This window comes from Oxyura jamaicensis, chromosome 1 (genome assembly GCF_011077185.1).
Source record: "Oxyura jamaicensis isolate SHBP4307 breed ruddy duck chromosome 1, BPBGC_Ojam_1.0, whole genome shotgun sequence".
Taxonomy (NCBI): Eukaryota; Metazoa; Chordata; class Aves; order Anseriformes; family Anatidae; genus Oxyura; species Oxyura jamaicensis.
In genome coordinates this window covers 45,391,765-45,406,105 of record NC_048893.1, presented here as the reverse complement: position 1 = coordinate 45,406,105, position 14,341 = coordinate 45,391,765, and the positions used below count along the sequence as shown (strand labels likewise).

The 14,341-nt window shown below is 38.0% G+C and overlaps 1 long non-coding RNA gene across 1 annotated transcript in view; it reads left to right on the top strand.

Moving 5' to 3' along the window:
* Window positions 1-14,341, top strand: part of LOC118160278 — a 117,994-nt gene that overhangs the window by 99,130 nt on the left and 4,523 nt on the right. The window lies entirely within an intron of this gene.

The following is a 14,341-nucleotide window of genomic DNA, read 5'->3' as shown; positions in this document are numbered from 1 at the left end:
TATTTGCCTTCTTATGTTTTAATAGAATTGCTTCCAAGACTATCCAGGATGTACTGCCAAGAGAATAAACTGGTCTTGTCTTTCAACTTTGTATTTGGTTAAGATAAAAATTGTCTTCATCATTTGCCCCCAAATGTTTTCAATATTTGCTTTGGATATGGTAATTACTTTCCAGAAACCTGGAATAAAATTCCTTAGATAGTTTCAAATGTTCTACTGTACTCTTTTTCTCCATTTATCCCAGTTTAATGATAACAATGCAGATTAACTGCAATCGATCACTCCAATATAATATGAAATTCATCTTTACTGCAGAATATGCTTTGAAAAGTACTCTACAGTTTCACCTGAAGAGTATTTTTACAGTACTGTATATTGTTTCCAAATTATTTCCAGAGTCAAATGTTCTCTAAGTTGAAGTACTTCTGTTAAATGTCAAGCCAAATGGTTGAAGGTGGGATCTTAAAGGAAAACTAAGCTCTTTTCCTGCATGCCAGCACCAGTTTGGAAGGGCTCTACTGACCAAAAATTAAGTCCTCCATTTCAGCAGTGCCATTAATCTTTCTAAGTTGCTTTCTTTGCAAAGCCATTTCTTTCAGTGAATTTATACTGGTTTTACTTGGTAAATAATTTATTAATTGTTAACTGTTGAAGAGAATCCAGCTCATTCTCCCATAGGAGTTTTGGTTCTGCAGTGGCCTGCAGAAGCTAGCAAGTATTGTGAATTCTATCAGAAATTAATCTGAAAATGCAATGAGGAAACACAGAACTGAATTTCAAAAGGCAGATTTTATCACCAGGGCAACTGTCGTACCCATACTTTTTGTGGAGGACATTTGGTAGTGCAAAGTAATGAGATATGTTAAAAATGTACAGTTTTCATGGTCTGAAGGTTTGCCCCATAAAGAAAAATTTACTTATTTTCCCACACCTCTGGTAACTGTACAGAGTGCCCACCTGACCTTCTGGTCATTGAAAAGAGTTTACTCTGCTTGTGCTTGTGTTTCTGGGGTGAAGTGATTAAAATGCAAGACTTGGCTTTGTATTGCGCTACTGTAACTATAGAACGTTCTGTCTGCTGAGAGAAAACCTTCACTGAAGCATTAGCGAAACTAGTTCATGCCTCCATAACAAGGCCAGTCAGCAAAGCTGTAGGAGGTTTCATTTTGCCAACAGTTTTTGTCTCATTTGCTTAATGAAACATAGGATAAGGTTAAAAAAAATTAAACATAGCTTTCTGAAACTGCCTTAATAAGTCAGTGCTCTGGTTTTACAAATTAAAGTCAGAGAGTAGTGGACTGAAATATATGGAGAGAATGACAGGAAGGTTGCAATTTCCTGAAATAATGCTAAGGTTATTATATCCTTGTAAACAAGGCACCAGAATGGCCTAACAGAGGTATTTCAGTTTGGTACCTTTTCTTGGTATGTCTCCTGATGCAACCTCTAATTTTATAACCATTTTTACAACCATTTATTAATACATTAATTAGTGAGCAATGGCCTGTCCTTGAGCAGTCACAACTTATGTTTTTGGGTTTCTGATGTGTTTTTCTTTTGTTATTGGGGGTGAAGGAGTTGGTTTAGGATTTCTTTTCTTTGTAGGGGTTCATCCAGATATACTGTAGATACCTTTACTCTATTTCCATAGAATTTCATTATTTATACCCTAATTGTTTTTTCCTTACCCCTTCTTCCAGGGTGGAGCTGATCTCTCTCCTCTCCCCTCCCCTCCCCTCTTCTCTCTTTTTTTTTTTTTTTTTTTTTTTTTTTACTTTTTAAAAAATCCTGCAACATGATACTAGAAATCTCTCTTTGAGTTGTGTTATCTTTATAAGAGCTTGACAATCAAGCCTTAAGTGACACCTTGCCTTGATGGCAAAGAGAGTATTTTTCTTGTCAGTGTCAATTTGAGTAAAAAGTGTGTGTGTGTGTGTGTATGTTTAAAATGTAGTCACTTGTCAGAAAAAAGCAAGGTCTTGTCACAGAGATGAAATGTTAAAGTTACTACTATGTTTAATATTTTGTAAATGTCCATATTGTGTGCCTTTATTTATTAACAGCCTGAGTCAAGAGCAAGACAACATGATACTTATACCTGGCACTACTCAAAATACTGTCTTAGGTAACATACCAGTTTTCAGGAGAGGCAACCTCTGGCAATCTCAAATCCAAGTGGGATTTTATGTCTTTCTAGGACAATGAAAACAGCTTGAGTGTCACCTGTGAAAGGATGTAAGCCTTTGAAAACAAGTGTAATATGTTTTCCAAAGCCAGAAATGTAAAATGAAGGGCAGTTTTCTTCTGTTGGAGTTAGTGCTTTAAAACAGTCTTTAAGGGTAGCAACATGGAGAATAAATTACAGCAATTCAATCTGGATGTACAAAAGGCTTTGTTAACTGTTGGGAAGGCCATGCCACTGGGGAAAGAAGAGAGGTTTGCAATAGCTGTCTAAAAATTGGAGATGGTATTTTTGGATAGTGGCACTTACCTGTTCTCCTAGCACTGCCTTTGTCTTGCTGATGTCAGCATCAGTTGACTTCATCTACAACCTTGTGCTGGATTTTGGAAAAACAGACAGGTTTGCAGGGTGGAAGGATCTATGTACATAGAGGAAAGTAAGTCTTCCTGATCAACTTTTTCAGTATTATTTTAATTAGGTTGAAAGATACCTTGTCAACCTGGTGTTTTACTACCCAAGTGTTTTTTTACAAAGTTTAATGTTTATTTTAAATATCTTATTTTTTTCTTGATTTCTTAAGAAATATTTCTTAAGAAATATTGTACACAGTGAATTACTTTAAATCTCTCTCTCTCACACTCTTTTTAATTACAAACTATTGCCCGTAACTTCACCATCTGACCAACATTACATAAGTTTTCATATTTCTCTCTCCCTTGTCAAATATGTGGTATTTTTTTCTGGTTTGCAACAGTCATGCTGAAAGATGTTGCATGTCTTTATATTACTTGCTTGGACAGCTGAATGTTTTGTGATATATATATATATTTTTTTCATATTTGAAATAAAAATTATTTGGTTGGATCTAAGTTTTTGGTTGATTTGCTCAACTTGGAATGGTATTTTCTATGCTAATTTTTCCTGCCCCAACAAGGAAGTGCAATGAGGAGGGTGTTTTCTTGGTTCTTCGGCTCTGGAAGCACTTATACTCCAGGACATTGGAAGGGGAGGTATGAGATGCCCTGGTTTGATAAAATCTGGAGACTAACAGTAGTCAGAGTACAAATACAAATTTGGTGCTTTCTCTTTTGTCAAAGTTCTTGAAATTTTGAAGAAGCTGTGAGTGGAAGTCCTAGATACCCCGAGAACTTCTTATCTTAGGGCCCATTTCAATACATTTCTGTGGGATACTTCTGCTATCCTCATGCTAGTCTTTGTCCAGTCTTTGTCCTGCGAAACACGAGGCAGGGGGACAGGGAGAGGTAGATAAGCAGGGGAGATAGAGTGCCAAAGAAAGGATCAGTGGGTTAGTGAAAGCTGCATGACTCTGGATTCATTCCAGCCGTCCTCTGCACAGACGCTATTGTCAAACTCACTGTGGCTTCTGAAAGGAAGGTCCCTATTCATTCGGCCACTGAAGGAGATCATGCTAATAGGCTGCAGGATCACAAAGCACTCACCACCTGCTGTCATGAACGCAGGTCAGGCTTTGTTTGCTGTACTGAATGCTTTTTTTTTTTTTTTTTTTTCTTTAAAAACTGAAGTGTAGGTATATATTTGATGGAGTTTGTGACTCTTTTGTGTCAGCATTTCAATTTTTAAAAGATGAGGATGCAAAACAGATATTGTCCCTGTTGTTACAGGTAAGAGTAAAATACATCTCTTGCCAATAAAACAAGGTAGCATTCAGAAAGAAATTCCCGGAAATCTGTATGGAAATGTGTAGATAAGAGAACTAAATCTAAACCAGTCTGATTTAAAATTAAGGTTTATTAACCTTAAGCTGAACTTTCTAATTTTTATGCAGTAGTAATTAATGTTTTGCTGACAATAAAAGTATTCTCAAGTTTCTAAACTAATACAATGAATCTAATTTCTCATTGAAACTTTTTATTTAATAAAATAATTGTGTTTATTTTCACATTGAAAAAATTAAATCTATAATTTTATTAATGTTGTTAGAAGCAAAAGTCTACATTTGTAACCAGTCTGTCAAATTTGTCCTTTGAGGAAAATAGAAAAATACACAGTTTATAATGTAAATAAAGAAATGTTCAGTGTAGCCTGTTTCACATTACTAGAATTTATCTGTTGATAACCTAGGATTCACAAGAGTGTTAAACTCTGTCCTGAAATAAAACATCAAATTTGAAATGCTAACTTCATAATGAATCTGTATTTCAAATGATAGTCTTGGTATTACAAGTTTGTAATGAAACTTGTATGTGAATCAACAGATAGTGTCTTCCTTTCCTTTTATTATCTCATGAAGATCCATTTTAAGAAATCAATTTCTTAGTGTGTTGAGATAATAGGAACTTTTTGAAGGATATAGTGTGATAAAAATTAAATTAAGGCTGTGCTTGAAGTGACAAATGTAAACATCTCCTGAGGTATTACATGCTGTATCCAAATAAGAGCACAGCTGCAAATAATTTGAAAACTAAATTGTATTTTTACATCAATGTGGTTAGACAAAAATGACTTATTAAGTAATTGCTATTGTGACATAAGCTTTATGCAGTAGCTGAATTACTTGGCACAGCTAAAACCTCAAACTACCTTGGGAATTTACCACATTCTTTAATTTTCTGATTGATTAAATGGATTATTTGACATTTTGGCAGAGCTTTGAAATCACAGCATAACAAAGACTCCTTTCATTGCTCATTATTTGCTCTCTTCAGGCTTAGTGCAGATTCTTTGAAATGAAAGGTTTAAGGTGCTTCTTTCCTGGGTAATTTTTGTTCCAGTTCACATTTTTACTAGCAGTGTCACATTTCCAACTCAAATTCCCCTACTGCGTAAATGCAGTTCCTTATAATGAAAGCATAACCTATGAAGATTTGTAATCTAGAAAACACTTTTATATAGCTCACAACAGGGCAACTGAAGAATTCAGAACGGCCAGTTTGTTATCAGAGAGACTCTTAACCCTCATGCCCCTGGTATTTTCGAGGCCTTGTAGTGCAGGGAGCTGCACTAAATGGTGGGTGTCTTTGTTCAGTGTGTGCCAGTGTTCATTTTTCTGCTGCCTCAGGTGGAAGCAGTCAACATAATGCACCAGTTTTGGGGCACAGCTCGGAGACAGACAGGTAGTTTGGAGGTATTTATCAGCTTGACACCAGTGAGTAAATGCATTACCTAACTGCACCTAATGTCATTAATGAGCAGCAGCTGGATAAAACAATCCCACTTTTGAAGTAACTACATAATCCTCTCTATTGAAAAACAGCTCGTGAGGGTACCTGGAGTGTTAGTGGCTGTTCTGCTCTATGCTACTTCTCAAACACAAATTTGGTGGTGCTAGGTAGCAAGCACATAGATGGGAGTGAGACCTTCAGTGTCTTGTACTCATGCATTTTAATGACAGAAATCCTTGGCAGTGCTGGATAGAAGAGTCTGATTTCAAGCCTCTGTCTTTTCGAATACTATGAACACAACTGAGGCAAATTGCTTTGGCAGTTGCCCTCAGAGAGGGCTGTTTCCCCTCTCTCACAGCTGTGGACAGCAGTCTAGGGGCTGCACAAGCACAAGGACATGGCTCCAACAATCCTGTCACCATGGCAAGTTTTCTCTTCCAAAAAAAAAAAAAAAAAAAAATCCCTTCCATGTGTCTGCATCAGTAACAGAGCGTAGCTCTCCAGGATGCTTCTGGCATACAGTAAAATTTTTTCATAGGTTTCTCTGAGCTCAGATAGGGTTTCTGAGACACGGTGAGCTTGCAAACAGCTGGGACTATACAAACTACTTGCTATTCTCAAAATATAACCTTCCTTGCAAACCACCACTTACTATGCTCCACCTCCATCTCTTATGCCCTTCAAGACAGAAAAATACCTTTGAGTGGGGAAAACTGGGGGTCCAAATCTTACAAAGGTGAAGCTGTGATTTCTTTCAGTTCCCTGTTCCAAGGGAAGAGGAGGGAGTAGGGTCCTATTCAGTCTCCGAGCACTTACAGTTTTTTCTCCAAGGAATTAAATTATGCTCATGTGTCTAAGAACCGCAGTTTGATTCCAGCTTTCAGCACTGTTTCAAAAGTGATGCTCTTATCTCTCATACTTCCCTTCCTGAGGTTGGGAGCAGGATCGCTGCTAATTAGCAAGACTTTTCTGAGGTTATAACTTGATTGGAAGTTGTAAGGTAAATAAGCCTGTCCTGATTTTAACAATTTTTTTAGCTGAGGTAAATCCAGTGTTTCTGATAGTCCTCTGTTATAAAGTGGTTTAAACCCAAAGGATGAAAAAACAACAACAACAACAACAACAACAACAAAAAGGTGTAAGTCTATATATGATTATATTTTTATTCATTTGAAGTAGTGATTCTTGAAATCAAGGTTGTGAAGTGCTTTATGTTACAAGATGTTGCTTTCAATTGTTTACACCTTGTTCAGGCTGAATTTTCCTATGGGCTCTTCAGGCTGATTAAACAAACAAACAAAAACAGAACTACAATCCACTTAAAGGGAAAAAAAAGTTTTACTACACAGTGATAGTTTGAGGTAAGGATCTGTGCACTCTCTAACCCTGTTAATGAATTAAGTGTGGTTCATGTGATGGAATCTGCTGTTTAAAAAACTTAGAATACAGCAGATGCAAACTTAAAGAAGAAAGCAAATTCCAAATTCTTTGTTTAAATAATGTAAAAGCCTCTGAATCTCATAAGCAGAGAGATGCATTCTTTTAAGTGTGCTTTGTCTTAAGTCTTTCGTTAGACGTTTTGTGTCCCGGTCTACATAATAAACCCACTAGAGACTGGCACTCAGATCTTAGCTTTCTCCCCTGCTATAAAGACAGGTAATGTTTTGCCTGAAATGGAACACCTTCAGACAGAAAGACTGAGTTATTCCCACTTCAGATATCCCACCTCGAATATCTGGTGTGAGAGAAATGAGTCCAAAACTCTTAGGCAAAGTTGTAAGCATCCTAATAACTCATCATCTGGACAAGAAAATATTAACACCACCAGTATTGCCTTTGGGATGTGGTATTTTGAGAAGTCAAAGCTTGAAGAATCAGAAGAGAGCGAGACAGTGCATTTATGAGTTGTACAACTGAGGTTGGAACATCTCAGAGGTCAACAGCCTGTTCATGAAATTTAGGAATAGGTAGGCTCCCAGAGCCAGAAAATCAAAGGTATTTCAGTGCCTAATCCCTAGTGAGTCACCTAAATGGATGTGAGATTTGTGGAAAACAATGTGATTCTGCAGCTTGTAAATGACAAGCTGAGAATAAAACATAGCCTCTCTCTTGATGTGCTCTAATGATTCAGGTTTTAGAGGTGTGCTTGAATTATGTCTGAGGTAGCCGTAGAGGGGATGTTTGTAGCATCCTGGCTGTCCGTGTGCATGCTTTTAGTCTGCTGCAAATGGGAGAAAATGTGATTTGGCATTTAGAGTGAAACATCAACCTACCTCAATCAGTTCTGTTTGCATTTGCTGTGGGCTGGCAGCAGTTTCTGTGGCTCAGCTGATGTGTGGCACACTTGATTTTGAGGCTGAACCTGGGGCCACAGTATCAAGTGCATGTCTGAATCCTGCATATGCAACAGGATCTAGCTGTGACAAAGTAATTACTGGCATGATTTAAATGGAAAGAAACCCAACCCCCCAAAGGTTTTACATCTTACCTATAATGAGATCATACAGCAGTTTTATTTAGTGTAGGACTATTTAATCCATAGCTCTGGAGCTAAAGTCATCCCCTCTGGGTCATGTATCTGACTCAGCTCTAGAAAGAGTAAGACCCTCAGCTTTCATTACCCTCAGAGCAGTGGCATATATATGATCAGCCACCTGCGCTACTTAGAAAATCCTTGCTTAAGCATTGGTCCTAGCCCTTTGGGCAATGCCACCTTGTTGTCAGTTTTAGTTCCCACTTTATTTTGTCTTCCATATTAGCATAAAAATTTCTACTACCCTGCAAATGGATTAAAGTATGCTGTAAAGATGCTGAAGAAACGCTGTGATTTTAAACCAATACAGCCATATCAGTATGAACATCTTGACTGAATGTGCCACAGATCATTTTTCTTCTATTCCAACCTTTTATCTTAGGCCTAAGATTCACCTTGGCTGGTTACAGTTCTGTGAAAATTTTGGTGCCTTTCTTATATTTTACAATGCAGTGCCTGCCTCTAGTTAGGTCAGTATAGAAATGCAACCTTGTCCTGGTTTCACATGGGATAGAGTTAGTTTCCTTCATAGAGGCTCACACAGTGCTGTGTTTTGTATTTTTGATGAGAATAGTGCTGATAACACACCAATGTTTCAGTTATTGCAGAGAAGTGCTCGCACAGAGCCAAGGCTGTTTCTGTTCCTCGCACTGCCCTGCCAGCAAGGGGCTGGGCGTGCACCAGGAGCTGGGAGGGGACACAGCTAGAACAGCTGGCCCAGGCTGACCAGAGGGATGTTCCACACTGTGTGGCGCCATGCTGAACAGTAAAACTGGGGGCAGTTGGACAGGGGTGTGCTGGTGGGGGACTACCGTTGCTCAGGGTTTGGGTGGGCATTGGTCAGTGGGTGGTGAAAAATTGTGCATCACTTATGTCAATTTTTCATTATTATTATTATTTTTTAATTTCATTTTACTTTCTTTTTCTGTCATGTTAAACTATCTTTATCTCAGCCCAGAAGTTTTACTTTTTTAAATTTATTTTATTTATTTATTTATTTTTTTTTTCCGGTACTTTTCCCCCATCCCACTGCAAGTGGGGGGGCAGTGAGCAAATGGCTGTGTGGTTCTTAGCTGCCCGCTGGGTTAAGTAACAACACCCCTATGTAACAAAAATACCGCCTTAGAATTAACTGAGCTCAGCATATATACTTTAGTTTTTATTTTAAGATGACAATAGCATTTGCAATATGTTTTGCATTATGGCTGTATTTGAACATGAAAGTTCAATGCATTGGTTCTATTCTGTATAAGTGGTAGTTAATGAAACCTTTTATTAGTAAAGTTTAGATAATTACCTGGGTAATTTTACAGACAAATAATTCAGTAACATGAAATGATTTATTATGTTTATAATGATACTTTATTCTCTTTAAGTGCAGCTTAACATGTTAATTACAGGCACTCAAGGGACTTGTAAAAAGTTATTTTAGTGATTATATGGTATTAATTCTCCAGGGACTTTTTTGAAACAGCACCTGCAGAAAGATTCAAATGTCAAGACAATACGCAACATTGGCATTTAAAGATATTTATTAAAAAATATATATTTCACAGTTCTGGGTTTGTTTGTTTGTTTGTCCTTGTAGTGTTGAGGCTACTTCATCTCTCTTGATAATGAGACTGTACCTGAATCAAGGTACGTGCTAAGTGTCTTCCTAGAGCACTTGTCAGGACATAGTAATCCTAGTATGAAAGTACACCATGTCATTTGATCCTATCTTCCCCTGTGACAGTTCCAATAAGCTGCTAATCTTCAGGTCTTCCTGGCTATAGCTACCTACAAATGATAACAGATCTCTAAATTTTGCAGGTCAATAATGTTAATATGCACTGCTGCTTTAGTCTCTGATAACATCTTTTCCATTGATACCTCAGTGATGCCTTTTGCAAGTGTAGAATATAGCAGTCTTGCAAGCACTTGTTCACTGCAAGCAACGTGCATCTGATCCTGGGTTTGGTGTGAGGACATTGTCACCTGTTCACTATTTGACACCAAAGTTCAAAAACCTTTGTGACACTGGGACTAATGGTGTCTGAACAGTTTTTCTGATCAAAAAAAAAACAATAAAAATAAAAGAACTGTTGGACCAAAGAGGCTTTTTTTTTGATTGTTTTGATAAATCCATGATTAACGAAAGGCAGAATTGTCTGAAAACCTGACTCACTCATGATGGCTTGGTGAAAATGCCAAATTTAGTAGTAGGTGTGTCATCTCTGGGGAGTCTGGGTGCACCAGGACTTTGGTTTGATGTGGTGGATGAGCACCAGAACCATGTCAACCAGTGGGGAGCACAGTGCCACCACTGGAACTCAGGACTCCCAGATCTTTTCTGTGTGGTTGATAGTGGGGATGCCTTAAGCACTGCTGTTGTAGACACCTCTGCAACCTTGCTTGGGGCTTGCCTAGTGAGTTGGTTTTGGACAGGGGGAGGTATATCCTGAAGTACTAATACACTCCATTGTGGTTCTATTCCATGTCAATCTGAAATCCAGCACCCCAAACACTGACGATTTCTACTCATCATCTGGACAACATGCATTTCAGACAGGTCTCATAAGGAATTATTTGTCAACAGCGCTATGTCCTGACACATCATATTCCACATGTGAATTGTGTAAATAATTCTGAAGGGAAGCAGAGGAAGGGAAAGGTGTAATGATTACTAGAAGATACTGGAACTGCAAACACACACTCCAGAAGTTCAAATGATGAGTTTTCCACATCAGTCCTGTCGTCCCTCTGAAGTCTCCTTAGACCAAGTTTTTTTAATAGTTTAGACTACCTTGTGTCCCCACCTGACCTTAAATTTGATAGTAGGATAGATAGATTTGAGTAGGTATCTTCTTTCTTTCACCTACAAAATCTTTGCATTCACAATATTTAGACCTATCATGTAGCTGGCCAGAAGACACTTATGTCCAGAGGTGTTCAACCCATTGGAGAAAATATGCTTTCTCCCTTGTCATTTTATCATAGCATTGACTCCTCTGGTCTCAGGTTTCACTTTGGTGGAAATTACATCTCCTTTGGATAAAAATGTGCAGCTCTGAAAAGTGATGTGCATTTTATAACTTCTAAAATGGCCAACATGTATTTTTCTCTATAGGCAATTACAAAAACTATTTAGAACACTGTAGCAAAGATGTTGAGATTCCAGATAATGCAGAGCTGATAGTGACATTAGGAAAAGTTTCAAAAGATTCAGGAAGAAAAATGGCATCCCATGAAGCAGCAGCATGAGGACTATTATATGTAATTCATTTAGTAAATATATAGATCACTAGTGGCATTCAAAATGTGCTAAACTGAGAATGAATACTGTACTTACATCATTAGATAACCTTAGTACGTTTGTGTGTAATGGTTCATTCGGGATTATTCCAGGCATGTGGATATTTATCATGATATTCCTGCATCTGTGTCCAATAAACTAAAGAGAGAGTATATCTGATTAAGCTACAACAGTTTTAATAGCTGATACATTATCTTTAGGGTAATAAATCAAGGGAGTCTCTCTAGCCAAGCATAAAATTTGAGATGTTATAACATTTGCAATAACAATATTGATCTCTCAAACTGATGCTAGGTGGGAACAACTAGGGAAAAAAAATATCAGGAAATCCCCAAAGATATGGGAGCTGTGACAGTTTTCCAAATTGCTGCTTAAAGGGATTCCCCAGGTCCATTGGCTACAGCAGATAAAATAAGGTAGAAACGGATCACATTATATTAATTGGAAGAATGAATTTATTATGTATTTATTTTGTATTATTATGTATTTATTATGTATTATTAATATGTATTAACATCTATCTACTTTTATTTGGATTGAGAAATGTTCTGCCCAAAACTGAATGAAGAAAGAAATAAAATACGATTTCTAACTTGTTTCTCTTGACACAAAATCTTACTTGTGGGAATATGCCAACATGCTAATGAGCAACAGGGGTTGTCCAGAGGACAGTGTGCTTTCAGTCTGTTTCCTGATTGAGTCCCTGTTGCTAATTTGCTGTTTTTCCTCTGCTGCTGTTGAGAGTTTATGAGGATGCTCCTGGTGGTGGGAGTTGTATACAGAGTGTTGAAATAAGGAGTACTATGAAATTATGCCACAGCAGATTACAACGTGGAAGCTGAAACTAATTTTTCATCTCACAGCTTCACTTTGTTTCTCCCATTTTTTCACAGTCACATCCGTCACATCTTGCTTTGTAGTTGCTTTAAATCAGGGACAACTTGGAGGAGACTGCTGAAAGCAATAAAAGTACACAGCACAATAAAAACACTAAAGATATTTTTTTTTTCTTTTTTCTTTTTTTTTTAGAAACCTCTCATGAAGCAAAATTAAATTTCTTTAAAAAACATTTCTGAACAAAACTTTTTTTTTCTTTTGTGTTTGCAAATTACCTTCAGGTATTCTGCATAACATTTTTTTTTTTTCTTTCCTGAAAATTTAGGAAAGGAGTTGCTTGTTGGCCAACTTATCCATAAAGCTATTAGTTGTTCTGACCTTTGACAAGAAAACAGGAATTAGAAGTATGACATCTAAGAACTATTTCAGCTTTTAGTACTGGGAAACGAAATTTGATCCATGTTGTGAAAATGTATGAAAATGTTTGACAATGTTTGAAAACCAAAACTTTCAGACAGGAGTCTTGCTGAGAATGACATGTGTTTTAAAATATTTTGAGAGGTGATCAAAATGAAAGAAAGTTGTTCTTCTGATATGCAGCTGCAGAATCATTCTTTGCATCACATAAGGCACAGTAATGCTCATAGGACTTCAAGAGTTATGCTCATACAGAGCACTGTCTTTGCATCATTCTGATAAGGATTTCTGGTGCAAAAAACATTTTTCCTAATCATTTTTATAGCCAAATATTTGTGGAGTGAATGCTATTTCTCCAGATGATCTTACATTTTTTTGGTTGGAGTGGAGAACAAAAGCCAGTGGCTCAGTTGTTTAACACCTTCTGTAATCGTTTTTATTGAAATTTTCTATAATTTTTGCTCTTCTGTTGTTCACGTCAGAACTTCAGTTAATGCTTCTTTTTCATAGGACTTGACAGCAACATTCACCAAAACAGCCACACTACCCAATGGGGGAAGAACAATTTTAGAAAATGCTGATGAAAGCAAAGTAGTTTTGCCATAGCTAAAAAAAACCTTGTCTAGTTTCATCTTTAAATCAGCCTTTCTCACATGAGCAGTGGGTGTGAAAAGATTTGCAAACAAAGAGAACAGTGCAGACACAGTAGCAAATTCCACCTGTGCTGAACTCACTCCCATCTGGCTCACCCTACATGCCAGCTCTGCCCCACGTGCTCCCCTGCCACTAACCTTGTGGAAAAGAAAAGCAGATGAAATGCGTACACAGGGATGCCTCTTCTCATGCATTTGCTCCTCTTTCACCTATACACCTCTGAGAAATATGGGGTCTTTATTACCATTTATTACTATTGTTCCACTGCCTGATTTTTTTTTTTTTTTTTTTTTTTTTTTCATCTCAACAGCAATATGTTGCTGCTCTACTTTGTGCTATTGGATTAGTTGAATACAGATATTATTCAACATTATTCTGATGAGACTGAAACAAGTTTTTCTAGTGTGGCAGGTTTGAGCTTTTCAAAGGAAAGCAACAAATTTTGATGCTTATTTATTTTGTCTTGTGCTTGCTGAACAACAAGCTCTCTGCAAACTTCCCTGGTTCCAAGCTGATCAACAACTTGCCCTATAGGCACAGCTTTAGAGAGTGTTCCCTGACACTGTCATGTGCACGGGGGCAGGTTTCTCCGGAGCATAGCTGCATAGCTACCCGTGGTTTCAGGCAGTGAGGGCTCTCCTTCTGTTTGGATCAGAGCTGGAAGGATGGGCAGCAATGAGCAACACTGGCACAGAGAGGAGGTTACAGTTTGGGATACTTATGAGGCACGACATTCATGCTTTATGCATAAACTTTTTATGCTAGCAAAAAAGGCAGGAACACCTGAGGGTTATCTTCCAGCAAAGCTGTCAGCTGAGAAATTCTTCTTAAGACCTTGATTAGGAGGAAGCCTGAAGGAGGGAGTATGCTGGACAGAGGAGCAAGCTGAGGCAAAGCATCAGCACCCATCACACCTTAGGCCCTTTTGGCTCTTTAGGTTATTTTAGAGTACTAAACCAGGCCTGGATTAAGATGTCACTCAGGTTGCTTAATCAGTATCAACATTTCAGGGCTGACAGGTCCTACACAGTAATGGTGTGGCAACTTGTCTCAAGGTCCCTGGGGTCATTGCGTGGGGAAGCATTATGAGCCTGCCTTGTACGTACCAATAGGCTGATCCCAAAGAAGAAGCATGTTACTAAACATAGTGCCAAGCAGAAAGCAGAGGAAAGGTGGCCTCCTGCTCTCACACCTGACCTTAGTGCCATGATATGGGACTGGCCTACATGTTGTGTGGCAGAGCCTGGAGGGGGGGAAGGGGGGGGGGGGGGGGGGGGGGG